Source organism: Apis cerana, linkage group LG2 (genome assembly GCF_029169275.1).
Source record: "Apis cerana isolate GH-2021 linkage group LG2, AcerK_1.0, whole genome shotgun sequence".
In the NCBI taxonomy this organism is placed as follows: Eukaryota; Metazoa; Arthropoda; class Insecta; order Hymenoptera; family Apidae; genus Apis; species Apis cerana.
Window position 1 is genome coordinate 12,660,488 of NC_083853.1, and position 16,014 is coordinate 12,676,501.

Genomic DNA, 16,014 nt, shown 5'->3' on the forward strand with positions numbered 1-16,014 from the left:
ATTTGTTTGTAAATTATTAACGATTTAACCGTCGAATCTACGGTTATATCGGGCGAAAGGGGAAACACGGGAAAAATAAAAAAAAAAAAAAAAAAAAAGAAACAAAATGTACAAATATCGCCACTATGTGTACTCCGTCAATATTTAATTTACTGACAAACCGTTATTATTTTCGAACGAATTAAAACGAGATTGGAATTGTTTATTAAACAATTCGATATATACCGGTTACACATATATATACGCAACATCGTTACATTTGCGGTTTAGGTTTAAAGTATCGTTCGATTAAATCAAACAACGATTATTTGTCGGTAACGACACGCCTACGCGCGAAATAATTGACATTTTGACATTTTGAAAATCAATCGGAGTTTGCATCGTAAAGGAGAGAAAAAGGAAAAGAAGAAGAAAAATCGAAATGGAATAAATGGGATCGAGGAAGGGAAACTAGCGAAAGTGATTTACAGAGAAACATCATCCTGCGGAGACACGCATCGAGTCAAATCCATTCCACCGAAAGGCCAAACCAAAGTATTTTTCGGATAACGATAAAAGTTACCTGCACACCCGTTTCCACATTGCATCGATGGTTTACCGAGCCAGGCCACGAGACATCCTCCTCGTCGACCTTAATTTTCGACACCCGGGAAACTGTTGCGAGTTGGCAGAAACGAGACGACCGCCGAATCCGCAACCGTGGTTTCAACCCCCCGACACCGGCGTCGGATCGATCGGAATTCTTTTTCCTTTTTTTTTTCTTTCCCCACTCTGCTCCATTCGAAAATAAACGAGACCAGATATATATATATATATATATAATCCGTATACTCTTTATACGTCGATCGATTGCTGCTCTTCGAACCTCTTGCTGTATATTTAATATCGTTGCATGCAATTTCTCTGGATCGACGGCCTCGATCGTTCCATCCGAGCGATCGATTCCCGAAAAGTTATTCGCGCGCGACAGAATTATATTTGAAAGAGACTCGAGTTGTTGATCGTGTAAAAGGGTAACTTTCTATAAGGGTGAAAAAAATTTCTTGGGGTACGAGCGTAGTTTCGTAGTTTTGGGATCAAATTTGTCCAATCCGCGATGAACTTTCGACCCTCTCCCTCCGCGTATAATGCTCGAGCCAATTGTGCACTGAGTAAATGAAGCGGCAACCAGACTTTGTCGCGAGCGGAGAAAATAGAGCGGTTTCTGGACACAACAAGTTAATCTCGGACTCGTCAACCGCACGAGATTAGCATATAAATTTGTCAAAATGCTTTATCCGCGCAAAGTGCATGCACACCCGTTAGAGAGAACGCCTCCGTTCGTTTCACGACTTCGTTCCTCCACTCCCCCCATTTATTATTTTCTCTTTGTTGATTCGTTACATTCGGCTCATCGCGTTGAACGCGATATTTCTCCGGGATCGCGCAAGTCCCTTCGGCCGCTCTCGCTTCGTCGGGAGAAAGTTCGCCTATGAATAGAAACAAGCAGAGCGATAACTAATCCGGGGAGCCCTCTCGACGAAGGAAATAATGGGTTTGCCCGTTGTTTCGTAATAACCGGAACTTGTACATCCTCGAATATATTGCTCGAATCCCCCTCGGAGGATACGAAACTCGTGTCCGTCATCTTGTATGAAATGGTAATCGCGTTATCGCGTGAGAACGGAATAAGGTCGAATACCGAAGGTGGAATATCGGTGGTTTAATCGTCGAACGGACTCGATTGGGACGTCGAGATACGATCCCCACGACCTTCTCCTCCATGGCCAAGGTTCCACGAAACGTTGCCACCTACTTGATGCGCAATTACTAATACGTTGGGGGAAGGAATTTCGTTACACCGGATGGCAGACATGCTGAAAATCCCCCTTCGAGCCGCACGCAGACGCTTGAATTATTTGACCGCGGGTCCCGCAACCGGCCGCAAGCCTAATTACGAATAGAGGCGAGTTTAGAAACTGGGAGCAATGCTAAAAGTCCAATTAAATTGTTATTCCTTCTCTTCAAACTCCCTTGCTGTGCCCCTTCGGAGGGAGGATTCAAACGAAATGAAGGAAAAATAGGCGAGATCCCGGACGCCGAGCGTTTTGATTGAATTAATCGCGGCATCTCGAACAAAGTTATCATCTCGCGAGCAATAATCTCGTTGGATCCGACCAACGGTTGGGAAGAAGAAATTGATGGAAAAAAATCTTGCGAGAAGAGGAAGAACGGGAGATTAGGAGGAGAGAGAAAGAATCGGTTTCCTTGGTTACGATCTCCGAATCGACGGTGTTTGTTTCGAGCGAGCGAAGAAACGGTGGCGCGCATCGAAATGGGCGGCGGTCGTGGAAATGGGTGGAATCGTTCCTCGTGAGCCGATCGTGACTCGTCCAGTCCGGTGTTGATTCATCGCGTTCCAAGCTAAAAGCTTCTTGCCCGATCGAAACACAGCCTCGCACGTTTAAACACGAGTTGAAACGGCGAAATCGCGTAAAATTGTTTGCTCCGTAAATTTTCTTCAACAAAAAAAAAAAAAAAACGATAGCCAAGAGTGAAACAAAGATGCTTCTTCTTTTATTTTTTTTTAGAAATAATTTTTATTCTCTCGCGATAAACGATCTCGCATGAATAATCGCGTAGAAAATTACCGCCACTCTTTACCATTGTTGTCTCGTAATCTTTGATACATGGAGGCGCTTTTTTAAAGATAAGTCCCACTTCCTTCCCTCGTATTGTTATTTTATTCAGATATTTGTGCGCAGCGAAGGGAGAGAAGGGGGAGAAGGGGAGAAGAGAGAAGTGAGGTTTCGAGAGGATTCACCTTCGCAAAAAAAAAAAAAAAAGGAAAAAAATGACGTTTTAATCGCGCAACTTCCATTTCGAAATCGGCGTTGCGTGGAAGAAAGATGAGGGCGAAAAAAGGAGAAGGAGGAGGGGGAGAACGAAAAAGAAATAATCCCCGCGCGGGATTTTGAAAGTTCAATTTTGCGGGAGGGGGCCGGCGTGGTATCCGTAACGTGGCAAATCTGTATGACCTTTTTGTTTCGATTCCGCGGGCAAACTTCAATTCCTAGCCGCCACTGAATATTCATGCGATTTTATTAACCCACGATTCAAACATCGCTTTCCCTCCAAACGCTCTTTATCTTCTTAGACTGCCGCGCGTCTGTCCCCTCCCCCGACTCCCCGCTACCTGCCATGAAATTAAATTTCGTTCCGATTGTATTGTGCCGTTTCTTCTTTTACGTGTCGGGCATCGTTAACCATTTAGAATCGCGGATCTCTCGATTTTTTTCTCCACCCTCCCGGCCGAATTTAAGCCGCCGGATTAAAGAGAATTGTACGTATAAATACTCGAAACAAAAGTTATCGATCTACCCCCCGTTTAAATTAGATCCCCGTGATTCCTCTCGTTTAAGAATTTGGCACGACGAAAATTTTTCTCTCGGCTTTAAAACCATGTCATTTCAGAAAGCGACTCGAAATTCTTAAAAAATAACGAAATAAAAAATACAGAACGAATTATCCCCTATTTTTCTTTCCTTCTCCACTTTATCTTAACGTAAAACGAGATCAAGAACGTGTCATAACTCTGCCCGTTCTTCGCTCCTAGTTATCAAGTTCTTCTTACTAGTTTATCAACTCCGTTTAACGTTAATATGATTATATCACAAAGTACACTGTAACTTACGCAAAGTAGATATCAAGTTGGTACGCACAGACACCCAAAGAGAGGATCCAGTTTACCTTGGAAACATCGCGAACGCGTTCTTAACGTTATAATACGAATAATAATAACAAAGTTAACGAGAATGATCCGTGGTTCCGGCGATTGTTCAAAAAAAAAAAAACAAATAATTCCGTAATTCCTTTCACGATACCTCGGGACGACGCCTCGGCTGGAAATTTTGTAAATTGGACGAGATATCGATTGCAAAGGTCACAAGGTCGTGCACGCGATATCGATGCATTTTATACGCATCAGTCAAAATTGGAGGAACAGGAAACGAGATTCCCGGTACATCATCGCGGGACCGATATGTCGCTCGTATTCGACTCGATCTATTCCGCTACCACTGTTCCGCGAATATTTTTTTCCACGCAGTGTTGTTAACTTTTCGTTGCAGATATTTGTTGTGTGTACGCGCGTGTGTGTATCGCATTTATATATCCAGCGATATACATCGAAAGAGAAGCGGCGATTACATCTGGAAAATTAAGTAGTGATTAGGTTAAATGGTTGGAAATCGTTATGGTTAATATATGGTGGATTACTCATGGAGTTCCGTTTTCGATTAGCCTGCTAGGTAATAAAGGAAAAAGTTGAAGCCAGAAGCGGCTTTGTACTTCGAGGAGGTACTTCGGTACGATGCAATGAAAAATTGATACCGCAATTTATTCTTCTCATCACCCTTCTTCGTCGCGAGGGGTGGACGATCGTAATTTCATAATGAGAATGCTCAAGCGACTCGAGCTGATATCGAATTTTTATAAAATTAGAATCTTAAGAATGGATATGCCGCGCAATATGGCCGAAATATCCCGACGACGGCGTTTATTATATTAATTCTCTGTTCGAACTTGTGTATATTTCAATAGTCAGTACTCGCATGCCTTTTAACGAGCGAGAACAATTTATTGGAAAAACAAACTGTACACTCCTTTACACCCCTTCCTTATTTACATGTTTCCGCAATTTAAACTGTTTTTATACCTTTCCTCCTCCTGTTGAAATTCTATCCGCACTTCGGTCGGACAGTTTGTACCCTTCATGATCCGGAGGAATGAATTGGCAATAGCGGGGAAACGGTGGTTCGAGGTCCGGCAATAACGCGCCCGTATTAACCCCAAATGCCAAGGGGAACAACTGGTGAAGAGAGAGAGAGAGAGAGAGAGCAGATGAGAACAAAGGGACAAGAAAAAAAAAATGTATCGCAGTTCTCCTTCTCCTTCGCAAAGTTTCCAGTAGGGGGATATTAACTGTCTGATCCCCAAGGACTCCTTGGAATATATCAACGCGGGAAAATTAGCATTTTATACGTGGAACGTTTAACGCGATCCCTGAACGTATTGTAAATTGTATTCCCGAGTAATTGGAACGTCGATAGTGATTCGCAAGGCATTGGCAACGCGAGCCTTGCGATTGTAACGTTGCCAATGCCTTCTTTTCGACCCGATTGATATCGATTGGGCGTTTATGTTAGTTAAAAACCAAACAGGATAATTATCTCGCTCCATCTTGAATAGAATTTCAATGGAACGGCAATTTTCCTTCCCATACAATTCCCTCTGAAATGGAGGGAGGGGGAGGGGGGAGAGAGGGACAATGATTTCTAATTGTGTGGCCAAGTTTGCCGGTTAGTTGCCGATACGTTAATGCAGGCGAAATATACTCGGCGGTAATTTAGCAGAGAGCACTCTATATTCCATAAATGTTTGTACGTTATCAATGAATGCACAACTCGCGCGCAACACGGTTAACAAACATGTTGAAACGGTTAATAATATCCTGAGATAGACGCGGAGCTATATATCTATATACAGTGTCTGATCAACACGGGCCGATTCGAAATTATATGGAAGGAGGAAGAGGAACGAAATATCAACAAATACCGCCAATTAAAAACGTTGCGTTAATTAAAGCGCTTACGTGTAAGCCGATTTTTACTTTTTTTTTTTTTTTTAAACGGCTCGCATCCCGTTGATTAACGCGCCGTTTCACTTATCCCTTCGATCCCGTGTAATTAATTCTTTACGGTATGGCGAAAAGATCGGGGAAGGGAGGAGAAGGAGGAGGATACACGCGCGTATAACTTTCGAAATTACAAGTGGAATTATTTCGTCTGATTCGGCACGGGTCAAACGGGTGCGTTAATAACGGTACACGCACGAAAATTTAAAGCTTTGTACCTTTTTTGTGTGCCGTTAAACGATTCGAAACGCGGCGAAATTTTCGAAACTTTTCATCCGATGCGATTCTAACTTTTCATGCGGATAATTTACCTCGACGATGTTTCTTCGCGTCTTCTCCTCCCGCTTCATTTTTTCGTTACTTCTTTGTCTTTTTTTTTTCTTCTTCTTTTTCTTCCTCTTCCTCTTGGTTCGAATCGAACGAACAAAGCAACTCGTTACGCGTTCACCAGCGGCGAGTTTCGAAATTTTTCCCTCTTTCATAGGGAAGAAAATTCTTTAGTTCTTCGGTTCTCCCGTTAAGCGTTCATTCGCGTGATTCCGGGCGCAAAAGAGAAATAAGGAAGAACAAAGGAAGGAAGGAAGGATCGAAAAGTTGGAGGCAAGTAGTTTTTCGATCCCCTGTCAGCTCGCGATCTATAGCTCCACGCCTCGAATTAACAACTTCTTTTACGCGATACGTACGCGAGCGATAATTCATCTGGAATATCCGAGCGGAAGCGTATCGATATTTGTATCGATACGTGTAATTCCTTTTTTTGTTAAAACTTACTAACGTCACAAGATTGCCGCCTTCGAGTGCTTATCGAGATAGATAGTTTTTCGATAATCAATTTGCCCGACAAAATCATCGGTTTAAAATTTGCAATTTTACAGAGAGAAAATGGTACCGTCGTGGAACAATTTGAGAATATTGTCTCGAAAGGAATATCGTTCGGTATGCATAAGGAGCGAGCTCGGGTCACGAGCGAGAGCGATGCACGGCAAAGAGATCGAAAAGTTGGGGAAAGTAGATTTTCTGCTTTCGCCGTTTGCAAAGCGAAGCTTTGAACGCTGGGTTAACTGGTCGAGTTTCTGGAACGACGATGTCCGTTGTGCCCCCGGTACTTAACCCTTGGGGCACTTTAGTCAAAGCGAAATTCCGCGCAGACACCAGTTTCTCCCTTTCCGACTGTGCGAAGGCCACGAGATCCGACGAGACTCCATTTCCAATTGATCACGATGCGCGGCAAATTCCTTCTCCGGCCAATAACCTCGAATCAAATCGAACGTTTTTGCTTCGCTTTTGCCATTATCGACATTCCACCTGTAATTAATTCATTACTTTTATCTGTAACTCCCTCCCTAACTCCCTCCCCAACTTGTTCAAAATAAACGTGTAATCATACAGAGATACGATTCGTGTCTTCGAAAATTTCATTTTAATTCGAAACGTCGGAGGACTGGGTTAAACGTTAAACACAGTTTCGCACAATTGTGCTCTTTACAATTGTTCGCATAACGTTTCGCAAAATTCGATGCAAATAATCCGTCGCGTCGTCGCGAAAATTTCTATCGATACGGCATGGCTGGGACGGATTGGAAATTTTTCAGAACCCTTTCGATTTCAGGAGGGGGAGGAGGGGGAAAGGAAACGACGCGACGCGCGGTTTCGAACGATGGGAAACTTTTCGAGAGTACAAGACTTGACGGATCGGACGATCCATGAATACACACGGGGTGGGTACAGGCGATAACTTTGATCACCTTGAATTTCCTTCGCGCGTTATTTTCGCGAAGAAACTTTGCGTATGAAAGTCGCGTCGCGTAATATAATCCTCCCTTTGTCGACCAAGAGTTTTCAAAAGAGTTTTCAAGGTTTCGCGCTTCTTCCATCCATCTTCCTTAAACGGAATATATTTTCAATTATACCCTCCAGATTATACGTAACCACCTTCGAATTAATCCGCCTTAATTTATCATTCCCTTTTCCCCATTTCCTCTATTTTTCTGTTTATCTTTATAATGGAGAAACTTTATTAACTCCGTACGTATGTATATATATTTATACCATCCCGTATCGCTTCGAAATACATTTGTCACATCTAGCTGCACCGCCAGTAAATCTTTGCCGCGAACGAAATGTTATTCCCTCATCGAAATATTCCCGTCGCGACACCCCTCCCTCGCTAAATTGACTCCCTGTTGTCGCGCGCCCCCTAAACAAATTTTTACCCGATCGAGAGCTCGACGACGCGCAAGTTACGTAAGAGAAGAAGGGGGGGCAGGGCGTGTGAGAGTTTATTACGTTACGTTCGATCGTCCACGATGTCGGCGTGCGCCAACACGCCGTGGACATTTCGAAAAATATATACGATCCCCCCTCCTTTTCAGAAAGCTCGGTCATTTGCCGTGGCAGCCGGCAAAATTGCTTATCGATCGTCCCCCTACGTCCATTGGTTAAGGTTACCACCTACACGCCCTCCCCCTCCCGCAACCGCCCGCCGTTCCCGGGGAATTAATAAAACGGGCGATAATGTTAATGAGTCCGTTTAGCGACATTTCATTTATTTTCACCGTACAGCTCGCGTATACAGCCAGCCCGCTCTTCGTTTCGTCGCCTCTCCCCCGCGAAAATCCCCGGGCGAGCGCCAATTTTCCTGCGCCACTTTTGCGGGTCAAAAGCGCGAGCTTTTTCCGCCCCTCGCCCCTCGCTTTTTAATAGCAATGTAAACTTGGAGATTACGGCACCCGTAGTCCGACCGTAAATTCATTTACGAGCCCTCCTCCTCCTCCCTCCCCCTCCTAACCGCGGATATCGAGAGTGAGCACCGCCGTTGTTCCGATCGAGTGATTGAAACGCACGCGCGATCGTGCGCGAGGAAACGTGTGTCGTTGGAAAAAGATATTTTTTTGCACGTCGGCTGGAACCGCGTTAGCGATGTAATATTAAAGAAGAGGGGGAAGGGAGAGAATATTCGTTCGAATAGTCCTGGACGTTCTTCTTTTTATTCTTCTTCTTCTTCTTCTTCTTCACTTTGTATATACGTATATATATTTTTCTCCTGAGAGCGCGAGCAGTAATCCCGAGGGCAAGAAGATATACTATATATATATATATATATATATAGTGTATACAACGAAACATCTGTCCGTCGGTGTTCGGTGTTAATCGAAGATGATATACGCGATGTAATAACGCGTGTACCGGCTAATTTATAGCCCTGATCGGACGAGTGGTTAGTTACAAGTGTTGTTTTACGTAATTAATCGGATCGATTGATCCGATTAATCCACGGAAACCTGGAATCGAACGTATTAAACGTATTAAACGGTGTATTTAGAATAGGTACAGTTGGGAACGACGCATTTCTGATCTGGAGGGATAAATATGATGGAAAGGAAAGGGGTTTAACGCGTTCAAGTGGCGCCAATAACGATTTTCGACGCGCCAACGGTTGAGCAAGTATCGATGTCGAATATATAACACACAATTTATCTTAACGTTTAACCTTCGACTATTATTCCATTTCCCTTTCCGTAAATTTATTTCCATCTCTGCTCGCTCGCGGCGGGGAGTATCCTTTGTGGCGGAGAGCGCTGCTCGCGAGAGAGATCTCCTCGAGGATTTAACTTGATTTCGCATTGATCGGAACGTGAGCCGATGCTGGAGGAGGCGACGATCGTCCTCTGTTCTCTGGGAACGAAGAAACTCCTCAAGATCGATGGATAACGTTACAAACGTATGGAGACCCTTTTGCCTCTCAATATTCCGCGCGAATCGATTCGAATTTATATAAGCGGCGTTTAGGAAAGAAAAAGAAGAGCCGAGTCGTAGGGGACCGCCGTGTAGCCGTGGATAAATTTCATTAAGCGGAAGAGGTACGTATAAAGTGGGCTCCGTCTTGATTAAGTCATCGAGGTATGGAAACTGGAACGTTCTCTATATAGAAAAAAAAAAAAGAGAGAGAGAAATTGCAACCAGGAGAAATCGTGCCGGCTACATTACATTTATGCAAATTATTCGTTTTGCTACGTTTCTCGAACGGAACTTTTAATATTACATCCTCGGATATTTTGCGAATTTAAATTTCTATATTTTATCAGCTCGAATTGGCCGGCACCCGGCGTTCGACGGCTCGAGATGGATGAACGCAGCGTTAAAATAACGCGCGTCGTACGAATTTACCTGCGATTTGGTGACCAGAAACGAGGGAAGGCTCGGTCGCTTGGATATTTTATTCATCCGTGAGATAGATCGGGATATTAAATTTGGCCTTCGTAAAAGCGTTGTATCCGCGTTTGAACTGAGAAGAAAAAGGGATATTCCGGAAAGATGGCGCGGTATAACTCGAGAGGGAGGTAAGATAAGAGGGACGTGTACGCGGGACACGAATAAATCACGAGTAAAGCTGTGTAAACACGGGGCGGAGGGGGTGTATCGCCTCCCCGAACGGGCAACGCGAACAGGGAGGATGCTCGCAATCCCGAGAAATTACGACGTTTTTCGTAAACGTGGACCATCGCGGCGCTCGTAAAAAATTTCGTCGGCTCTGCCACGTACGAGGGTCGGTACGAGGCTTTTCGCGTAGCACACCACCACCACCACCACCGCAGGCCTACCATCGTTCCTTCACCGGTTTTCCAACGGAGAGCTCGTGTCCCACCCTTTGCAAAATGGTACCCGTTATTTTCCTTTAACACGCGCAATAGCGGTCGCATTACGAGCTGTTAAACTACTATTACGGCATTTAACGCGATGCACCGTATACCACCAAGGCTGCATCATGATTTAATTTGTACACCGTGGTAACGTGTGTCTTGATGTGTTCATTCCCCGGAACGCGAAACGCTCGTACGCGGTAATATTTTACCGCGCAAGATACGTGTGTATACGTGTAATAACTGTGTAACCAAGCAACGTGGGAAATTTTCAACCGGTTCCCGGATGATTAGAAAATTAAATCCTACGTTTGAGAGGAACATCTACCTCGAAGCGTTTCGAGACCGTGATCCAGGCACGGAGAAAGGGACGAAATCGGTTCACCGACCGAGAACGTGAATAATTAACGAGCTACCACTGACTATCGACTGAGAGAGAGAGGGAGAGCTCTTCGCGTATATTTCTTTACACGTCGGCGGTGCGTTATAACGCATTCACCTCGCGTATCACCCTATCGACTCTGCCCCATGGGTGGGTAACTGCCACGTTGGAATCTATCATTTTTCCCAGATATCCAGGGAGATATCCGGGGTAACGCGTTTCCCCTTGGATTAAACAAAACATGCATGATGCACGAGGATACGCGTGTGACGATTCAGAACGAAGGGAGAGTACGAGCTCGGATCGGGTCGGATTGGTTTTCATTAGTCGCGATAAGTCGCGATAACTCGAATCCCGGCGAGACGGAGGTTAAAAATAAGAGGATTATCATTTGTCTTCGTCAACTTACAACTTTCTCCCCATCCGTCGCCGAGCTCTTTCCCCTCTTAATCGATATTCGGGACATCGCGGTCTTTCATCTATCCATCCGTCCATCCATCCATCCATCCATCCATCCATCCATCCATCCATCCGACCATTCAATCGTGGGACTAACGCGGCGTGCAACGGGGATGCAAGTATCGTCCATTATCACCCGTACGTACACAGCTTTTTGCCAATGTACCGAAGAACTTTTTTTCTTTCTTCCATCGGTGTCTCTCCTCCGAAAGTAAAATTCTCCTCCCCATCTTCTCGACTCGGGTCGAGGAATTCATCGAATCTGATCGAGGCATCGGTCGAAATGATCATCTGATCATTCGTATCCCGAATCTAGAAGACTCAGCTGTTCGAAGAAGAAGAAGAAGAAGAAGAAGAAACCGTGAAAGAAAAAGGATGTGAAGAATTTGGAAAATTTATCCGAGGGGGAAAGACGTCGAAAGACGTGTTCGACGCGGGTGGTTCGAATCCAACGAAAACAAGGGGAAGATTGTGAAAAATCAACAAGCTGCGTTGATGGAGCATTTAAAAGAGTGGGACGAAATGGGAGACGCGCGCGAGAGACGGGACAGGTAGGGCGGAAAAGAGAGATAGGGGTAGGATTTAAAGGTCTGTTTTCATTGCTATTCCGAATCGTGCGGGCTTCCGCACGGCTTCTGTCCTCTCGTACGAGGGCATCGGCCTGATTGGTAAATCTACGGCTGCTCAATGATGCGTTTATTTGCCGGGGAATTAGGGCAGGAAGCGAGACAGAAGGAGAGGAGGATCGAGGAGATAACGATTGTGGATGGGGTGGTGGCGGGGGTTAGGAAACGGAAGAGAGTCGCGGAGAGGGGGACACACTCACGGGGAGGGTGGGCTCGCCCTTCCATGGAGGGTCGGCGTACTCTCCACCGCAATCAGTAAACCTGTAAAACATTAGATTAGGTGGCCTAACCCAGACCTTCCTCCGGCTTCGTTGGGTGAGCGTACTCTTCCAATTTCTGGCCGGCAGATTTTGCCTCTGTGTGTGTGTGTGTGTAACTTGCATTTGTCCTTACGTGTTCCGACATATTCTCGTTTTATTTCGCCCGTCTTTCGATAATTCGTCGAGTAATCGTGTTTGGGATCTCGATATCGTCACGTTCCTGCTCTTTCGTTAATCGAGAGTTAAGAAATTTTTCTCGAGCGGAACACGGATCGATACGAAATTCCGTTTTTCGTTCGCGAGGAGGAAATTTTTGCGGGGTATATATTTATACCATAAAAAATCGTATGGAAGAATTTTGGCGTTATTATAAGAAAATAAGGGATCGAGTCGATGCTCGGATCGATCCGTTAATATATTTCTATCTAGCTATCAATAGTCGTTATTATTCCGTTTTATTACGCTTGGTAATTCACTGTGTTTGCCGATACAGTTTTTTGTTTGGCAATACTGTGAAAGTCCAGCCCCGATATTTGTTGCTGACGCTTCGTCCGTTCTCGCATGCATGCTGTTTGCGTTTAATATTTCCCGACCAACTTTCATATTTCCCCAGAAAATAACGTTTTATTATGAAACGCTAGAACGGATAATGGACGAATTCGAGACGGAAGCAGGATTCACTTTTGCATCCGGATCAAATTTATAGGTCAAGTTTACCGTTCCATCCTACTTGATCGGACGACACGATATACACCCGGCCACGTTTTAATTAATTCGCTTAAGAATTCGATCGAGCCCCTATCCCGAAAAAATCATTTTGAGAGTCGCTGTGCTTCTTTTGCCACGAACATTTTCTTTGTTATTCGCTGGTATTTATAGCTTACGTGTTCCATTCACGCGTAACGTCGAGTAATTTTTTTTCCCTTTTAACGTCAGACCTTAGCCCTCGGGCACGCTATTTCAGATATTTTCGACATTAGGTAGATGTGATCAATGAACTGCATTCGAAACGTTGAATATCGCGTGTTCGATTATTCGAGCAATGTGAGAAAAATAAAAATTTATTCGTCGAAACAGACCATTTTGTTTCATTTTACTATAAGTTAACTATTTACGCGTGGCTCGTAAACATGGGAAAAATTTTCACGAATCTCGGTTATCACTGTTTCTTCTTACATAATAAAAAAGAAAACAGATAGTTACGTGCAAATATAACCGTACTCGTAAAATCTCGATTAAAATTTCGGTTCGTGATAAATCTAACTTGGATAAGAATCGATCGATTAGAAGAAGATCGAGGAATAATTTCGAAACGATTATAATTTTGGTTGAAAAACGGGAGACGCGGCGTTTTCGCGAAAAATCGTGGAATATTTCGCAAAGCACGGCGAACACGGAAGCATACGTAGCGCGTTTCATTCGAGAGGCATTCGTGGAACACGGACGGGCTTATTATCCATCAGTAACAGATGATACAGGGAACACGCGAAAGGATGTATTCGGTGTATGCACAAGCGACGGAATATTTCGTCCGTAAAGATAACCCGTGGCGCGCATCCGGTACGCCGTGTTTGGCGCACGGTGAGCGATTCGCAATCCCCCCATATAAATCGAAATCGTAGCGCGTATTTGAAAACTTCCGATTCCAATTTCGATCTACAAACAGGCCGCGAACGGCGACCATTCTTTTCGAATCGATTTTCCGATTCCATCGCGACACCGCGACAGATTTTCCCCTCGGCCTCTTCTCCATCATCTCTGCCGATCGATCCGATCGATTAATCTCCGCCGATCCTCCTATCTCTCAACGGAATCATTATCGGCCAAATCGATCCGTGGACGGAAAAAAATAATCTATAAACGGAACGAAAGATTCGTAAATTCGAATTCGATTGCCTCATCGATCACGTTAATGATCGTAATCGAAGTGAAGATCGTAACTCGTGAAGACAGGTAAACGTATCTCTCGATGAATTAATATTAATTTTGTCAAGAGAGGGTGTTCACGCTCTCGATAAAAATTATAAAATTCCACGAATCGATCCGTGGACGGACTCGCGAAAAAAATAATCTGTAAAGATCGGAGCGAAAAATATCGAGCTCATCGATCACATTAATAATCGTGATCGAAATGTAAAAGAATTAATAAGTATCTCTCGATAAATCTCTCAATAAATTAATGTTAATTTTGTCAAGAAAGGGGTTTCGCGCTCTCGATGAAAAATATGAAATCCGTCAATTCGACGGGTTTGGTTTGTTCTAGCGTTAATTGAATCGTGCGTCTCGCCTTCGCCCGATTCGGATCTGTTTAAATTATAAAGAGAAACGCGATAACGAATGTAAACGTCGAACATAGGGAAAGAGGGAAATTGATCGAGAACCGACGTTAACATCGTTTATCGCGAACGACGCGTTTCAATTATCGCGTAACTGACTCGCGAGAGTCATTCTTTATATATATATATATATATAAGAGGGATTCGAGCATCGAATCTTTTCCGAATAAAATTCTTTGGATACTATCGCGACAACGTTCGAGGGGTTGGAGAGATTGGAAGAAGAAGAAGAGGAAGAAGAAAAAAAAACTATAGCCGAGAAGCGGGGAATCTTGCGCGATAAAGTTACGATGGATTCGACTTAATAATTCAACGACTCGATCCTTCTCTCTTTGAAAAACAAAAGGAGATAACGCGCAAAAGGATCGGTTCGGTTCAATCTTCGGGACGCGAGAATCAAAGCATGCAGCGTTCCGAGACGAGCCGATTTCCGTGACCCATCAATATTTCCAAACAAATCCGTCTCGAATCGTACACCTTCTCTCTCTCTCTCTCTCTCTCGCTCGCTTTCGCGCGCGACGATCGCGCAGATTCAGGGGAACGCGGTCCTCTTCGAAACACTTTCGGGATTGTCGAGAATCTCGAGCAACAACCACTCGACGATGTTTTCGTCCGAAATCGTCATGCGGCGTGATGTAATCCGCGTAAGAGAGGTGGTCGAGTGGGGAGAGAAGGAGGGAAAGAAAGGAGGAAAGGAAGAGAGAAGGGAAAGCAGGAGGAAAAAAAGAAAGGAAAAGAGAGGAAAGAAGGAAGGAAGGAAGGAAGAAAGAAAGAAAGAAAGAAAGAAACGCGAAAGGGAAAGAAGGAAGAGAAAGAGGGAGGGGGATGAAAGGCAGTGGGGGTGAGTACCTGGTGCGCTCGCGCACATCGTGGAGGGTGATAGCAGCGTGCGCGCAAAGTCCATCGCTGGAGAACCGAACGGGTGCCGGCGGGCGCGAGTATTGTGTCTCGTATACGTTCTTGCGCTCGTAGTCGGTGCTTGGCTCTAGGTTGGCAACGACACCGAACTGCTGGTCTCCGGTGGTGGTGAAGCTGGCGGTAGTAGTGGTGGTGGTGGCGGCGGTGGTGGTGGTGGTGGTGGTGGTGGTGGTAGTGGTGGTGGTGGTCGAAATAGTGGGGGAAGAATGTTGGAGGGTTGCTGAAGTTTCCCTAACGCTCGATGGCGTACCAGTGCAGATCGTGATTCTGTGGGACGTGCAGCGTCGCGGTGCTCAGCTGTCTTTAGCCTTTGCGCCGTCCGTCCGATCGGAACGGACACACGCACGACGGCGAGAGTGGCACGTAGACGGGACGTGGCGCACGTCTTGGTCGGTTCACGCCATGTCATCGTGTGGATAAAAAAAAAGAATTGGCAAACGGGTGATCGTATCTATATATGTATAAGGCTAGGGATCGCGAGCAGGGCGCGTGATCGTCGTGTCAGGCCGACGTCGGCGTGTCGCGTGAAATTACGACTGAGAGGAAGGAAGGAAGGAAGGAAGGAGGGAAGGAAGGAAGAGGCGAATAAAAAGGAAAAAATAGTGCCCGGAGGAAAGGATCTCCCGCGGCTGGAGACACCTCCTTGGCCCGCGTGTGTTTCGCAATTTTCAACGTCTGTTCCGTTCCTTTCTCCTCCTCCTCCTCCCACCTCCCCCCGT